General features: G+C 34.4%; 1 protein-coding gene across 1 annotated transcript in view; it reads left to right on the forward strand.

Moving 5' to 3' along the window:
• The first annotated feature begins 1646 nt into the window (after window positions 1-1646).
• The window catches only part of LOC150088569 (kinesin light chain-like), a 376502-nt gene continuing 361235 nt past the window's right edge, over window positions 1647-16913 (forward strand). The window contains exon 1 of the mRNA XM_090369572.1: window positions 1647-2271. The gene's annotated coding sequence lies outside the window, so the exon portion shown is untranslated. The remainder of the gene's footprint in view (window positions 2272-16913) is intronic.

Raw genomic sequence — 16913 nt, forward strand, 5'->3', positions numbered from 1 at the left:
TCAAACGGAACACGTACAAGTTCAAAAACTACAGATATGCTATCATCCTTTATAAAACTATAGTTCTCCCAATCCTGGAATTCAGCTCACCCATCTGGAACACTCACACGAAAACTCTAATTAACAAAATTGAAGCAGTCCAAAATTTTTTTTCCTGTTACCTTACGTTCCGTAATCCTCTGTTTTATCACGCGGTGTACTATGAATCGCTGATTACTTTCTTCTGAGGCCTCTGCACACTAGAAGATTTACTACTGACATCACCCTTCTAGCTGAAGTAATCCCTCTAACTTATGACGCATCTGATATCCTCACTAAAATAGACTTCAATGCTCCTTGTAAAGAAGTCAGGAACTTTACACCATTTCGCCTTGACTCTGCCACCACTGACTTTATGAAGTTCAGTCCACTGAACAGAATCTACAAATCAGCAAATGACTCTCTCTCTCTCTCATTGACTTCTTTGACAACTCCTAATCACTGATGAACTCTATCCACAAGTTTGCCTCTTCTCTTAAACTGCAAAGTGACTAGCTCTCATCTAATTATTGTAGTTTATTATTATTATGTGTTTTATTATTTTTCTATTCTCTAACTAATTAATTTATTCTTTGTTTTACCGGTAACTTAGTGCAATCCTCTTTTGTACATACGATTTTAATTTTAAATCTATATCAGTGTTTATCTTCCTGTTGGATTTCATATTTTTGTTATCAATTGTGTTCATTGTTCTGCTCTCAGATACACTGCTAATGGTTACCTGTTGTGTATCTTGCTTTAAAAAAAAAAAAAAATGTGGAGATGATGTGAAGATGGATTTCGACGATAATAATACGAATGAGGAATAAAAAGTAAAAAAACAAACAAACAAACAAACAAACAGAATGCCTGCTTCATCTACTTTACAGAAAGGGGCTCATCAAAGGAAAATGGAAAATTCTGTATATAATGTACAATGAGTCAGATATTATTCTCCCAAGTTTTATTAGTACTTCAGAATGAGCATTAGCAGCTAAGTGAATTATGAAACCAACCATTACGTACAAAGACATTAAGGTAAGTAAACAAAATATATTAGAACGAATTCTTTTAATTTTCTAATAATTATTATGTGCTTTAAAACGCGTAAAGAACATTTTTCGATAATGTATAAAAATGCCATTACAAAGTTACAAAAAATAAATTATTAGAGATTCAGAAGAATTGAATCATGAGAACAACTGATGGAAGGAGAAAAACGGTTCCGGTTTGTCAGATTGTTTGTCTTGTTTAGAGCTTTCTTTTTTTGTTTCTTGAGGTTTTCTATTGTTCCTTTACAAAAATACAATCAAAAATACAGTCATGACTAACTCAGTTGCGGTATGGGGAAAAACAACGAAACAAGCAATAAAAGTTCTTCCTGTCTGATAAATATTATGAGATAGCAAGAATGATAGTACTGTATTTATCAGACAGGAAAGCCTGCCACTGGCATTAGGTGTGGTGTGGATGAACAATAGTCGGAGCCACTGTGGCTTTTTTTTTTTTTTAACTTCAAAAATAACGGCGATTTGAAATGTGGAGCTTACGTCCCATTTAAAACTACCTGTTATATTAATATTAAAACAAAACATATACTTTTTAGTGACACCTAGTGGTTTATGTTATAACTAATACAAATCAGGTCCTATAGCGTGATTGGACAAGAGAGAGGATATTGTTACAATCGTTTCTATCGTGTGGTTAGTTTTTCACTGCTTCTGTAGGATATCGCAATGAGATATGTTTTGATGTGTACCGTTCAGCTGGTGTAATTTTTCTTTTTTTTTTTTTTCCTCACCCATATTGGATATAGATGGAAATAAATCGTTTTCAGACGAAATGTTTCTAGTCTCTAAGGAAATAACTTTATGGGTTTATCATAATAGCATAGTTTATCGACCGGTAGGTCAAAAATGGAATTGATGGGACACTGAAGTAACGTGTTTCGCTGTTACACTGTAATAACACCATTCCTGTAAGGGTGGTGCCCTAATAATTGGATCATAAATATTTCTGTACAGGCTTTTGTTTTTTTAACAACAACAACAAAAAAACATTAAGCTGCTGTACCACAAACAGCTGTAAAGATAACATTCCTCTTAACAATACGATATCTACCGCCATCGAAAACTGAACTAATTTCAATTTAGCTGTGATCGGCGGCGAACATTCCCATTAATAGACCGAGTGTATTTCGAAGTGGAAAAGAAAATAGCTGATTGCATTCTGTGCATCTCCTTCATCTTGAAAGTAAGTTTCCCCATTGTACTTTTTAGTTTCATATTTATATGTTGGTGATATCCATTGACTATCAAAATTTAAGCTCCCCATTTTTATAAACGAGAAATAAAAATTATAGATTTTTAAAATTTATTTCTCAAAGCAGCACTTATGAACCAAATAATTGCTGCAGTTTTTCTCCGCGTATGAATGTTAAGGGATGGCATTTCAAATATCATTGTGATAATCACAAAAGAAACGTACATCCTTCTGGTGCTACGTGCATTGATAAGAAAATATAGCTAAAGCACTAGAAAATTTTGCTTTCCGACAGCGGTTCTCAAGTTAAAGGTTAGGAACCCCTGCTAAATGACTTTCTTTGTGATGTTTTGCTGTCTGGTTATGCGCACATACACACTCAAGCATTTTTAGAAATAACTACGGTTGTCAGTGATTAATGATCAGATTGGACCATCCGATCTACTACTAGTATAACTAACTTTAATATCTTAATAGTTTGCTGATTACTGAATTGTAACAGTTTTAGAGTTAATAATGGTTGAAATATGTGATTTTCTGTTTCTTTGACATTCGCATTATTACTTGTGTAGTATTCTGCAGCGTTGTTTCCCCCTCTCCCCTCAAATATGACTATGAAACTTACCTGTGGTTTTGAGTAACATCAAGATCATGTTGCAAACTCTTCATCATTTAGCTTCTTTATTAGAACACATCATACATTCCAAGATAAATATATAATCACATTATCAGAGACAACATGGGTGTGGATGCCACTCCAGTGCAGACATTACCAGGCCCACTCCCACTTTTTATAACTTGGAAAATAAAGTTGTTTCCTATTAAAGGCTATATCAGTGGGGGATGGTTTTGAAATACATTGGATAATTTAGTTAAATTATAATTTTTCAGCAAAATAATTTATATCATAGAGTATATAAATTTTTGCCTTTAAATAATAGCTTTTTAAACAAGAGCCAGGTCCTTACATGGTATATGGACCCAGGAATGTTGATCTCTCTGCTCATCCCTCCTTATGCTACTGCACATTATAGATATCTCTCCACTCAATTGCCAGTTTTGTGTGTATTGCAAGTGTTAGTCCATTGCTAATTATTTTGAAATTATCACTTTCCATAAAATATGGTCAGAATAATAACATTTTTGTATAACTGCCAGGATCTTAAGTGATAACTGCCAGTGGGATAATTGCATAGATTGATTTCAGCTTAGGACTTATGATACCTAACATAATAGTAACTTGCATATTTCAAGCTATATTTTGCATTTGTGGTTTGGCTTAAACAGATTTTGGCAAAAAAAAAAAAAAAAATCAGTCATATATTACTAATGAACAAAATAATAGCAACTAATGGAATTTTTTTTTTTTAAAGTTTTATTACTTGTCTGAAAACCGTAATTAATATGTATTTTTGAATACTTTAATAGCTTACATAACTTTATATTTAGGCATGCAGCATGAGATTTTTAATGTTTCTTATGGTATTTCATAGTACCATATTTTAATTACTGCTTCCATCAATCATTTCTTATGAAGGATTTTTTTTTTTTTTTTAACTGCATCCTCAGATTTTCTTTGGAGTTCAAATTCAGTAAATCATCAGGTTAAGATATAATGTTTTAAACATTTTTGGATAAAAAGGTCTTAGTACTCTTTGCTCAGTAACAGGACAGAGTTATCTTGAAAGATAAATTGCCCATTGTTGACTTTCTCACTGAGGGTCTTGTATGAGAAGAAAAAACATCTTTGTACATTGTGACATTTGTAGTGCTATCAAAGAATTTTAATCTTCCTGTGCCATTAGTTGAAAAGCTTCTCCAGATCATAACATTGTTGGGAAACTTTATGGTTTTGATCATACATAAAGCATTCAGAGATTCACTGCAACTGCAAAATACTCTACAGCAGTTACTGCCACAAATTAATTTTTGTTTCAACACTAAGCAAAACTTTCTGCTATTCTTCTTCAGACCAATGCTGAAGCTGTTTTAGCCCACATATCGTGGGCCTCTTTATTTTAGTGAACATTAGATGACACAGTTTCACACCCATTTTTTCAGTTTTTTTTCCTTACAGCTCTGAAATTAGATTTCAAGTAAATCTGTCTTGAGGGCAGATAGGAAAAAGGTGGTTACCTCCTCATGGAGTTGACATTTTTTCTTCTATGTTTAATACTATTCTAATGTGAGCTTCTCCCAGTTTTGCCATCTTCTTTTAATTGCAACCGTACACAATTTCTTTTTGTACACTAACAGTTTTAATGATTTCATTGTTTGTTTTTCCACATTCCTTCAGATTGTTAATTTTAGTAGCCTTTCTAGGAGTAATGTCAGGTTTTTGCCTCCCCCATCTTTACTTTTGAAAAACTAAATCTACCACAACAGTAAAATCACAGATAGTTCTTGGAAACAGAACTGCAATGGCTTATAACAGGGGGTTCTCAAACTGGGATTGTAACTGCAGGGAGGGTTGCAAGCAACTTGGGGAGGGGATTGATCCCAAAATTTTTAAAATTTTCCCTCAGGCATAGGAGTCAGGATTAGACTTTTGTGTATTACTAAAATTATGAATCATTTTCCACTTGCTTACTTTTCTTAGCAGAGGCATAAGAGTTTCATAAACTGCCAAGGAATATTGTATTCTTGAAATTATTAATGTTACAGAATGTTATTTTGAAAACTTTTTTTCCTTGTATATCTCTTTATTTTAAAAAAATGTTTAAATTAGTGATGCATAATCAAAATAATCAAATGATATCCAATTATGTAATTAATTATACTGTATAATTCGAATGATGTAATTTTATTACATTATTTGAATGATTACTAGTAGTTACTACCTGCTAATCATTCCATTATGGAATATTCATATGATATTAGTATTATTGAATGAATTGTCATAAATGATTTTCCATAATTGAGCAAATCATTCAAATGAAGAGTTAAAATCTGTTATGTCAAAAATAATGATAAAGTTTTGTAATTTGCCTTGATTAAAGAGTAATCACTGTAATCAAAAGTAAGTGGTATATTTATTTCGAAACAAATGTAATGAATTTTGGGGGGGGATTGCAAAGTTGGAGAACCCTTTTCTTAGTGCATGCTGCCTTCAAGATGTGCATGTGCAGAGAATTTAGTTGAAATGCAATTAACTCCCAATATTCTCTCCATATGTCCCTTCAGGGCCTTAAATAAATTCCAAATAGTTAACAGCAGTTGTTGCTAATATTTTGTCTCCATCAATAAAGTATATCCGAATTTGTTTATTTGTTTATAGATGTTGAAAATTTCTCCAGTCAGTATCATTATAAAAATATGAATTTTGTAGTGGCACAGCATTTTTGTTCATAAAAACATTTAAATATGCATTTTTGAGAAAAAAATAGATTGAAATGGACAAGTTGTTCTGTTAAGCTGCAGTGTATGTAAAACAGATTTTATTGATTAAATGTTTAAGCAACTGCACTGTTTAATATCATATTTAGTTTTTTATATATATATATATATATATATATATATATATATATGCAAACAGAAGCCTGATATATATATATATATATATATATATATATATATATATATATATATATATATATATAAAGCATTCATATTATATAAAAATTTTATTTTATATAATAATAATTCTTTACCTAAATTGTCAGGCTTCTGTTTACATATGTACTAGTGAAGATAAATATTTGCTGCAGTGTTATCATTTAGTCTTTGACCTACTGTTATCAGGACTTCTTTTTTGTTCTGTATACAAATGCTGTTTGGATGATAAAGTAGATTAAATTTAAGCAGTTTCCATTTGGGGTGTATGCAGTGTTACTCCTCTGTACAGGATATACCATTGGGTTTTATACTGTTAAATTCAGCATTGAATAGACATCCACAATGCATAACAATTCTCTAGATGCCATTCCTGAAGAGTTTCAGTCAGCAAGACTTCAAGTACTGGCATCAAAGCATTCAAACTTGCAAAGTATTTTAAGTAGTCATGAGAATCAGCGATTAAGAACTTCAAGTTCATCAAGTATAGTTTCAGTACCTTTATTCAGTTTCTATAGCTTTAGCCTAGATTATCCCGAAGATGAAGTTGATTGTTTTCAAGATGAGGAACATAGGTAGAATAGATTTGTTACTTTTAAGTTGTATCTTTTTCATTTTATCGTATTTTATCTTTGATAATATGATATGTATATATGTCTTTTCCTCACAGTATACCTTTTGTTTTAGCTAATGTTTTGTTCAGATTTCTTTAAGCTTGAGATCCTTTAATTACATTGTGTTTTTTTAGGTGCATTTGCAATATGTAAAGCACCTATTTGTTTTAGCATCTGTCTGTGATCCATCCACACAACTATCATTGTACAATTAGTTGAAGTGTTGGAAATTATTTGTGACTGTGTGTTCAGATTTGTCACAGAATGGGTAATATGGCAGATGCACAGGAAAGAAATTCTCATCTCAATTACTGCAGGCTACTTCAAAAAAGCAGCAATAACTGTCCTTGGAAGAGTTTAAATATATAGATGGCTAATTATTACTGTTTATTCTGATAATCACAAAAGATCTGTGAAATGTTTTGCATTTAAATTTTTATTAACATCCACATGAAAATAATTAAATTCCATTACACAAAGTTAATAAAAAATTGAGGTAAGGACAGGTATATTGATTCACTGGCAAAAAAGTGTGTGGGTGTTGGAAAAGGGAAGAAAGAAAATTATTTATTGCTAGTCATATGTACAATATAACCCTATGATGTACAGCAATTTGACTATTCATGGTCATGAAGCAAGGGGTTTTACAGGAGTTGACATACGTGATTAGCATAGGATGGAGTCCAACGTCAGTTAAAAGGGACCCATGTCACAAGTAAAAAAGAGAAAATTAGCAATAAAGTGCTGATATATTTGCTTTTCATTTAGAAAGTAAAGTAATATTTACTAAGCTTGACTATGAACCCCGGGGGCTCACATCTGGTGAGTATGGGCTTGGCAAACCCAGGGTCCTGAGCTGGATATCATCATTCTTCTCTTTCTTGGTGATTCCTTTCTACTTCTCTCTCTCTCTCTCTCTCTCAGGGTAACTCGGGAATTTTTTTTTTTTTTTTTTTTTTGGCTGGTGCAGCATAAGCCTCAGGCTTCCTTGTACCATGTGGCTAATAATAATAATAATAATAAATGAACAGTTAGTTTGTAAAAACTCAGTTAAAATTACACGGAATGATATCCAGTTAAATAAGTTAGAGTTCTATCTTACTGAAGTTCAGAGATGACGATAGTGTTATAACTGATGACAGCTTGTGATCACAAAGGATTCAGTTGAAGGAAGGCTTGGCTGAGAATATGTTTTCTTTATGCTTTTCTGTAAACATGATCAGCATCCAGCTCCTGGACAAATGAAAGCATCTGATTTGATGGGAACAATGAGAAAGGTGAAAGTGGATTTAGTGTGAGCACAGCTTAGGAGTTGCCCTAAGAGCTGCTGGCAGAATTCTCCAGTAACATGTATTCTAGTAGAATGGTGTGGAAATTTGGCAGATAATTTAGTCAAATTTTCACACCACTTAACTGTAGTGATGAGTCGGTGCATGTTGATGATCATTGGTAGCGTACGTATTTGTAGGGCTTGAGTAATTGCTTTTGTTTTACAATTTGTGGGGTGGGGGAATCAGTGTTTATGAATAGCCAATTTGAGGAGCGAGAATTATAATGTGAAGATTGGTTTAATTGTTGGTTGGAATGGCCTTTGACTAAACTTCAGTTGTATGTAAAATAGTTGGGTAGATATTGAATGTAGTTAATTGTGGTTGCTCTTTTTATCATTGTACTGTAGTTGCTGTCTAGCAATCCATCTAAGATAAACAGCATGGGTGAGGAGAAGCTCAAGGTAGCTATTGAACTGTAACTTGGGGTTAAACATGATACCCAAGTCAGTATGGCCAGAGACCATAGGTATGGAGGTTCTATAGAGAGTAGACTGGATGATGGTAGGAACCTGCTTCATTGAGAGGAGCATGATATATATGGTAAATGTCAAAGAGAACTCTATTGATTGTTTCTGTTGTCTGGATAGAAACATTATTAGCTGCAACTGGAGTATCATGATGTCGTTAGCATAACTGATGAGATACAGGAATAGGAGTTGCAAGAAATGCTCCCTGTGATACTGCTGTGATGTGTGTAGAATGTCCCTCCAGCAAGGAGCTTGATTGTCCTATTATGAAATGAGGAGAGAAGGAGTAGAACATCACCACTGACAGGGTGACTTTTTGAGAGTTGGAGCAAAGCAGCATTTGTGTCGATATAGATGACTACAAGATTAGTGGACATTTTGAAAGTGGTAAGGATAATGTTTATGGTAGCAGGGCAGTTGGTGACAGTATATCTGTTTGGAATGGAATAATAGATCTCTGATGCTGCTCCTGGCGCACACACTTTGCTATTTCTATCTTTTTACCACTTTGTTTCATTGTTACTGGTGATGAATAGTGAGTGTAGCTATGCTCCAGTCCTCGCAGCGGAAGACTGTCTTTTCCAATTCCCAAAAAAGAGTAGTGTTGGACAATCTCGGTAAAATATGAAGATCATGCTTATTGTATTTTTTACCCACATTTATAATGAATGATGTCTTGTGATCATTGTTCATTATAAATTTGTCTTGTATGGTCAGTGAAAAAGGAATACTGCAAAATAATTATACAGTGATTGCACAATGTTGTTTGGAGAAGAACTGCTGGAAAAGTAGGCCTAAGGGAGTTATTGGCACTTGCATCATTACAATGCCCATGTGCACTTGGTGCTTTCCATTCAAGAATTTCTTGTGAAGCATTCCATTACTTGCCTTCTTCCACACTCATCAGATTTAGCTCCCTGCGATTTTTTTTTTTCCAGGCTTAAAGCACCCTTGAAAGGGGGCTCATTTGCAACAATTAAGAAAATTATTCTGAATGTGACACACTATTGGCAATTCTAAAAGAGGTCTATTGAGAATGCTTCCATAAGTTGCAGAAGCATTAGAATTGGGGCATAGCGTCAAGGAGGCTGTTTTGAAGGAGGTTCATCCAAACAGCTAGTCAACTTAATTTCCAGAATATTAGTTCAGCTGAACATTTTGATCACACCATAGTCAGTATGGAATAATGGCACATTTATTCTTTTAATCCCATCCTTTGGTTTCAACCTCATAGCAGCTAATCATATTGGTCAAGATGCATTATTTCTTTAATTATTAATGCCATTATTTTAACTGGCGAAATTAAACTTACAGGTCTCTAATTACTCAGCAATTGCCCACAAAGCTTCTTCAATAACCGAACTTTTTTGATCACACCTTGTAAATTTAAATTACAGTAAATCTTTTGATACTGTTCCACATGAATTATTGCTGTACATATTGGAGCAGCACAGCATTTGAAGCATTTGAGGAATCTGTGGATAAAGGGATAGCTGAATGGGAGGAGACAGAGTGGTTATTAATGGACACTGCTTTTAATGGACTATGTTATGAGTGGCCTCAGTTTTGGATCCCTTACAGTTTTTAATATTTATTGTTTTTATTGATGTAGGCATAGTTTTATTGTCCAAGTTTGCTGAGGATACAAAAGTGACAGGATGGTTAATGACATTAACCAGAGTATGCTACTTCAAGATATAAATAAATATAAATAGGCAGATGGGCTGTAAAATAACAGTCGAGGTTTAACATTGATAAATTCAAGTACTAATTAGCAGTAATTCCAAAATAATATGGCATGGCCACAAAGCCCCATGTGGGGCTTTGTGGCCATGTGCCCCACATATATAAATAATTAGCCAGTATCAAATATACTATATGTATTCACCTAAGATTAAATATTTTTATTTTCTTTTACAATCAGCTAGTATTGGATATTTTATATTTTCAGATTTAACAATGGCTGACTAGAATAATTACACTATTGAAGAATGTGTTGTCATTTTTTGGGTGCATGAAGAGGAAAGACTAAAGAGGCAGTGAAAGAGCTGCGAGCTGATTTCCAACGGCAATTTCAATGAGATCCTCTATCAAAACAAACAATTTTGCAGTGGTAGAAGAAACTCTTTAGCACAAGAAGTGTAAAGGATAAACCAAGAAGTGGCAGACCTTTGACAAGAGGGAAACAGTGCAGACAAGTTGAGCAGTCTGTTGTGGGATCACTATGAAATCCATATGTGAAAGAGCATAGGAACTTGGAATCCCCCAGTCAATAATGCAAAAGCATATGAAAATTGAATTAAAATTGCATCTATATTGTCTATATTTGTTCAACGATTATCTCACTTAATTTGTAGGAAAGAGGCATGTTTCGGATTACTTCAAACTTTCAACAATTCCAAAGTAAAGTCATTTTTAGTAGTGAATGTGGCATATATCAGAGTTATTGGTTATAAAATATGAAGTTTGGTTGCATTCTTATTCGTCACACTTTTATGAAGAATGAGAACACAACCCACTTCATGTCACGATGTGGGCCAGCATGGACAGCAAATGGTTGTTCAGGCCTTACTTTTTGATTGTGCAGTTAATCATGAATGATATCTGGACATGTTAAGGAACTGGTTTATATCCCTCTCAAATAATCTTGGAATCAAAGAAGAATGCTGGTTTCAACGTGATGGAGTGCAGCACATTATGCCATTGCAGTACAGAAATATCTCGATGAGGTATTACCAAGACGCTGGATCGGCTGTGGGTCACCTGTGTTGCCAGCTCCCCTTGAATGGCCACCTCGAAGCCCTGACCTATAAATGTGCAACATTTCATTATGGAGATTCATTAAGGATATTGTTGCACAAGTGTTATAATACTACTGATGAGCTCAAAGAAGCCGTATGATTCACTTTCAAACGTTGCATTCCCTAAATAATATAAAGAATGCCCCAAAGAACCTGCAGGCAAATTATCCTCTGTTATGAAAATGATGGGAAACATACTGATTCATTGGATTATTAAATCTCTTGTTGTATATTTATTTGTTTGTATTTCTATTAATAAATCTTATGCCACAGGAGTGCCAATTGATTTGTATTTATCAATTTCAAATAGGGCTAATGGGACTTTGTGGCCACCCTGTACAGTCTGAGATGAAATTCTCTTGGCAAAATGCACACAACTTGCTAGAATGGCCCATAGGGTTTTAATATGATTTTTTGTAATCATATTATTGTAATATGATTTTTCAGCAGTGACAAACAAAGAGGTGATTATCCTTTTGTATAGGATAGTTAAGCTGCGTCTTGAGTACACCATACAGCAGCGGTTTTTGACCTTTTTTTAATAACAGCACCCCTAAGTAATTTATTTTATTTTGTGGCACCCCTACTTAATTTTCTGCATGTTAGATCCAATTCTCTCTCGGTGTGTGTGTGTGTGTGTATATATATATATATATATATATATATATATACACACACACACACATACATTAAAAAAGTTTTCCTCCTAGTGATATTTATTCTAGACAGTGAGAGAAGAGAGCGAGGCAATTACATCACTACAAATACGATTAATTATTGACAATAGCCTCCATAATATTCACCAACCTCATGCTTCACTGTCTAATATTCGAAGTTACATTGTAACATTTTTATATATTAATGAATATTGTATATTTGTAAATACAGTAGTTTAGTATTTTGTAAATATTTTAAATATTTGTATAGTTTGTAAATATTTCAGTTAAATATTTTAGTCCTGCTCTTTGGGATGCAACAATATTCCTCATGCATTATAAAATCCGAAGCAAAAGGCCTTTTCCTAAGTGACCTATGTAAACACAGGTAAATAATTACATAGTGATTGAATGCCATGCACTACAAATGCACAGGTAAATAATTACACAGATTATTTCCTGATTAGATATCAATCATAGTGACAGTGTTTTTTGTCTGGTGTCTTCCAGGGGTCTTCCCCAACTCAGTGTTTTTACTGTGTAGACTACAATACTCTGCATAAGGTGTGAGTTTTGTGAAGTATTAGTGTGGGTTATGTTGTACCTCTGGCCACTTAACCTGAGGGCCTGTGCAGAGCCAATTTCCATCACTGCCCTGGGGAGGCAAGCCAGAACATATTAGGAGAGAAGAAAGCTCTGGTGGGGTAAACACTGGTGTTGTAGCCTAGGCATCCAAGACAGCCCAAAAAAAAGAAAATTATTGGAAAGGAGATAATGGAGAGATAGGAAGAGGGTGGGATAAAAGTGGAAGGGAACAAAGGGGGAGGGAGTTGAGGCACTTGCTTGATTTGAAAGGGGAGACAGTAAGGGGACCCCCTGGTACAGGATGCCCATCCTGGTCCAGAGGGTGGGAGTTGAAAGTGGTTGGTGGGGTGGGCCACCATGCAAAAGGGGCTAGGAGCCACCCAGGGTAGGGGAAGGACACTCAATTACCCCAGGTGGTAGGAATAAAAGAACATAGGGAAAGAGATTCCTATGGTGGAGTGTGCTTTTTGCAGCTCCATCCCACACTGGCCTGGTGGTTACCCTAATAGCCAGATCATACACCATACCAGCTAGGAAAAGCTAGAGCATGGTGTCAGCTTGGATACCATGAAGCCCCTGAGGGCCTTCATAGCCATCAGTCTGTCCAGTGAAGAGGCTAAGATTGAACATGTAATTAATAACTTTAATTCACTCAACATTTGCACAATTTTACTTTTTATAGTTTTTTTCTTACACTTTATATTTTCTTTTATATATTAGATTAGATATTAATTAGTGTTTCGACAGGTGTTTTTTACGTAGAAAAGATTTGCCTTACTCCGTCATACCTCTACATATTATGTAGAAAAGCATGTGCAGGGGTTGGCGAGCAAAGTGAGCAGGGGGCAGAGCCCCCTAGTATCTAATATTAAAAAAATATGTTATATGATAGTTATTACAATAATATAAATATAAACAAAATTACAATTCATAATACAAATTATATATATATAATAATTTTATTCTTTATATAGAGGTACTAAGTAAGCATCAATTATAGATCACCACAAAATTAAAAAGATACTGTACACCTTTTTACAATGAAAGAAACATAAATTTAAAAAAAAAATAAGTTTATGTAACTTAAACCCAAATTACATGCCCCCCCCCCCCCCTGGAATGTTGTAGCACCCTAAGGTGCCGTTGAAAACCACTGCCATACAGGTTTTAGGAAGGATGTAGTTCTGTTGGAACAGGTGCAGGGAATAGCAACAAGATTAGACAGGAATGCAAAATGGGTGTACTTATGAAGAATGCCTTGAGATTTTGTAAGTTGTGGAATCTAGAAATAGGGCATCTGTGTAAAGACCTGAATGAAGTATGTAATGGGTTGAGTAAACTAAATGCTGATGGCATCTTTACTGTTTTTTGGAGCGCGCATGTGCACACGCGCGCTCGCGTGCACGCGCACACGCACACACACACAAATTTAAATTGGAAAGTGATGGTTTGCACAATAGATATGTGAAAGTTTCCTTTCAGCCAGAGATTTGTTGATTGTTGGGATAAACTTCCACCTAGGTGTTGTGGAAGTGGGTAGTTTGAATGAATTTAGCAAGGTTTGGACAATTTATTAGAAGGGGTGAACAAATAAAGTGTGGGTATTCATTTCTTTAATGATTGATGCCATATAAGCCTAGCTACTTGCATCATTTTCTACTAATACTAATTGATCAATATGATAGATATTTGTAGTTCTGATATGCTGGAAGTCCAGTACACATGGTCAATTTGTCTGAAGTGTTGCAAGCATTGACTTGTAATGCTTTCCTTCAGATGAACCAGTGACAGAATGTTTCCTTTGTAATCTTGATAAAATTATCATGTTGACTCAGTATTTGAGATATGACTTAACTAGAAGTCACAGGGATTAAAGTCTGAGTAGCCAAGCATTGGCAAAATGATGTTGATATTGTCTAAAATAACTGTTTTATTGGCCAAGCAAGTGTGTCTATGACAGAGCTTTATCCTGCATGTATCCAAACATTCTAGACTTAGACAGAAGCCTTCATCTGTATTTATTAATGATATTGATGAAACTATATCGGGCTTAACGTCTAAGTTTGTAAATGATACTAAGGTTGGCAGGGTGGTTAATGACAACAATCAGAGTAAGCTGCTGCAACAAGGTCTAAACAAATTAGGCTGATGGACTGAGAAATGGCAGTTGAAGTTTTCTTCTTCTCCAGTGTATTAGCCTTTCAGCTGGTTTGCCCCTTTCATGAGCTGCCTCCATTTCTCATGGTCTTGTGTTAGGTTTTTCACTTCTGCATAACTCCAAAGCCCTGTTTCCTTTAGTATTTATGATGGTTTCTTGGTCTTCCTTGTTTTCTTTTTCCTGGTATTTTGCCTTCCAGCATGTCCACTAACATCCCTCTATACCTCATAGTGTGTCTGAACCTTTGTAGCCGTTGTCCTCTAATTCTTCTCAGCAATTCTCTTTCCTTTCCTACACATTGTAGAACCATGTTATTACAAATTTTTCCTGTCCAGCTAATCTTTTCCGTTCTCTGCCAGCACATTGCAAACACCTCCAGTTTTTTTCAAATTGGTTTTGTTTAATGTCCATGTCTCTGCTGAATACAATGCAATTGACCAAACGTATGTTTTCACAATTCTTTTTCTTAGATCTAGTGACATATTGCTTTGGCTTAGTAAAGAGATTTTGCCTCTGAATGCTTGTTTTGCCATTGGAATTCTTGAATCGATTTTATTGTGGCAAGATGCATCTTGTCTTATGCCAAGATATTTAAATTTTGTAACCTCTTCTATTTTTTCACCATCGATTTAAATGTGAAATTGTTTTGACTTTTTACTTATCATCATAATCTTTGTTTTGTTTGTATTAATCTTCATTCCATATTTTTTCACTTTCTTGGTTAACTGCTTTAGCATATTGGATAATATTCTTGGGCTATCTACAAGGATTACCTGATCATCTGCAAACTTAATTGTGCTAAGTGTTCTTCCACCTATCTTTATACCAGCTTTTTACCATCAGATGCTTCTTTCACTGTTAATTCTGTAAATATATTAAATAAATCTGAGAGAAGCAGACATCTTGTCTCACTCCTCTCCCTATTTTTGCTGTTTCTGCAAATTCTCTGTTTAACCTGATGATGGCCTTTTATCTTTTATACGAGTCAAATATTAGCCTAATTAATCTTTGTGGACACCATGTTTTCTAGTAGAGGAAACAGTTCATTCCAAATTACCATGTCAAATGCTTTTGCATAGTCAGTAAAGCACACATACAGATTCCTGCAATTATTTATCATTCTTTCACCTAAGAATCTTAAAAGTTCCTGTTGCTTCTCTTGTAGATAAGTTCTTTCTAAATCTGCATTGTGTGTCCTCTAAATACTGTTCAATATAACATTCTATTCTTATTTTTATAATTTTTAACAGAATTTTTGATGCATGTGATATGAGACTGATGGTTCTGTAGTCTTTGCATTTGGTTCGTGCAGCTTTTTTTGGTATGGGCACTATGATAGTTGTACAATGTTCTTTTGGCCATTTTCCTTCACTATATGCTTTATGCTTTCGAAATCAATTCAAATAGTGATTGCTTGACTTGGTCTCCACTGTTATTTTATTATTATTATTATTACTAGACATATAATGCAAGGAAGCCTGAGGCTTATGCTACACCAGCCAATAAATTTCCAAGTTACCCTGAGAGAGAGAGAGAGAGAGAGAGAGAGAGAGAGAGAGAGAGAGAGAGTCAGAAGTAGAAGGGAATCACCAAGAAAGAGAAGAATGATGATATCCAGCTGAGGACCCTAGGTGTGCCAAGCCCATACTAACCAGGATGTGAGCCCCTGGGGTTAAATTTCTTTATTAATTCTGCGTAATATCTATAATAGGAGCTTTTTTGTTAGGAAGAAACTTCAAAGCTAAATCAAATTGTTCTTTTAATATTTGATCTTCTATTCAGTTTTGTTGTTCTTCTTTCTCATCTATTTCCAAGTGTAACTACGTGGTTCCATGTATAGATCTTCTATGTACTTTCTCCATGTCTCTTGTTCTTTTGCCTCTAGAATGGCATTAACTTTTTCATTTATGATTGCTCTGCAGCAAATTCCATTACATTTTCTTGTTATTTCTTTAATTTTCATATAGGCACTATCTGTTCATCCATATTATATCAAGGTTTCAATTTCTTGGCATTGTTCTGTCCACCATTTACCTTATGCTTTTCTGCATTCTCTATTAATTTCATTCTTGAGAGCCTGGTAATTATTTTTTCCATTTTTGTTTTCATATTTTAGAAAATTCTTCTTTGATCCTATCATTTGTAGGATGTCTTCTATTATCCATGGTTTTCTTTTCAAATTGTTTCCATTTCCCAGAACTTTATGAGTTACGTTATTTATAGTTTTTTTAATGTTATTCCACATCTGGTCAGTATTGTTCATCCTATTGGCTTTATTTATCTCATTATAGCTATTTGTAATATTCTGGATCCTTATTCTTATTTCTTCATTCTTTAGTTTTTCTAGGTTGAAGTTTAACATTGATAAATGTAAGTCACTGTATGTGGGTAGCAGTACTCTCAACTGAGTGGTACTACACTCAAGGCAGTAGAAAATGAAAAGGACCGAGAGGTAATTATGCAGTCAGA

Source organism: Mastigoproctus giganteus, chromosome 3 (genome assembly GCF_048544385.1).
Source record: "Mastigoproctus giganteus isolate SK-2022 chromosome 3, ASM4854438v1, whole genome shotgun sequence".
NCBI classification, from domain to species: Eukaryota; Metazoa; Arthropoda; class Arachnida; order Uropygi; family Thelyphonidae; genus Mastigoproctus; species Mastigoproctus giganteus.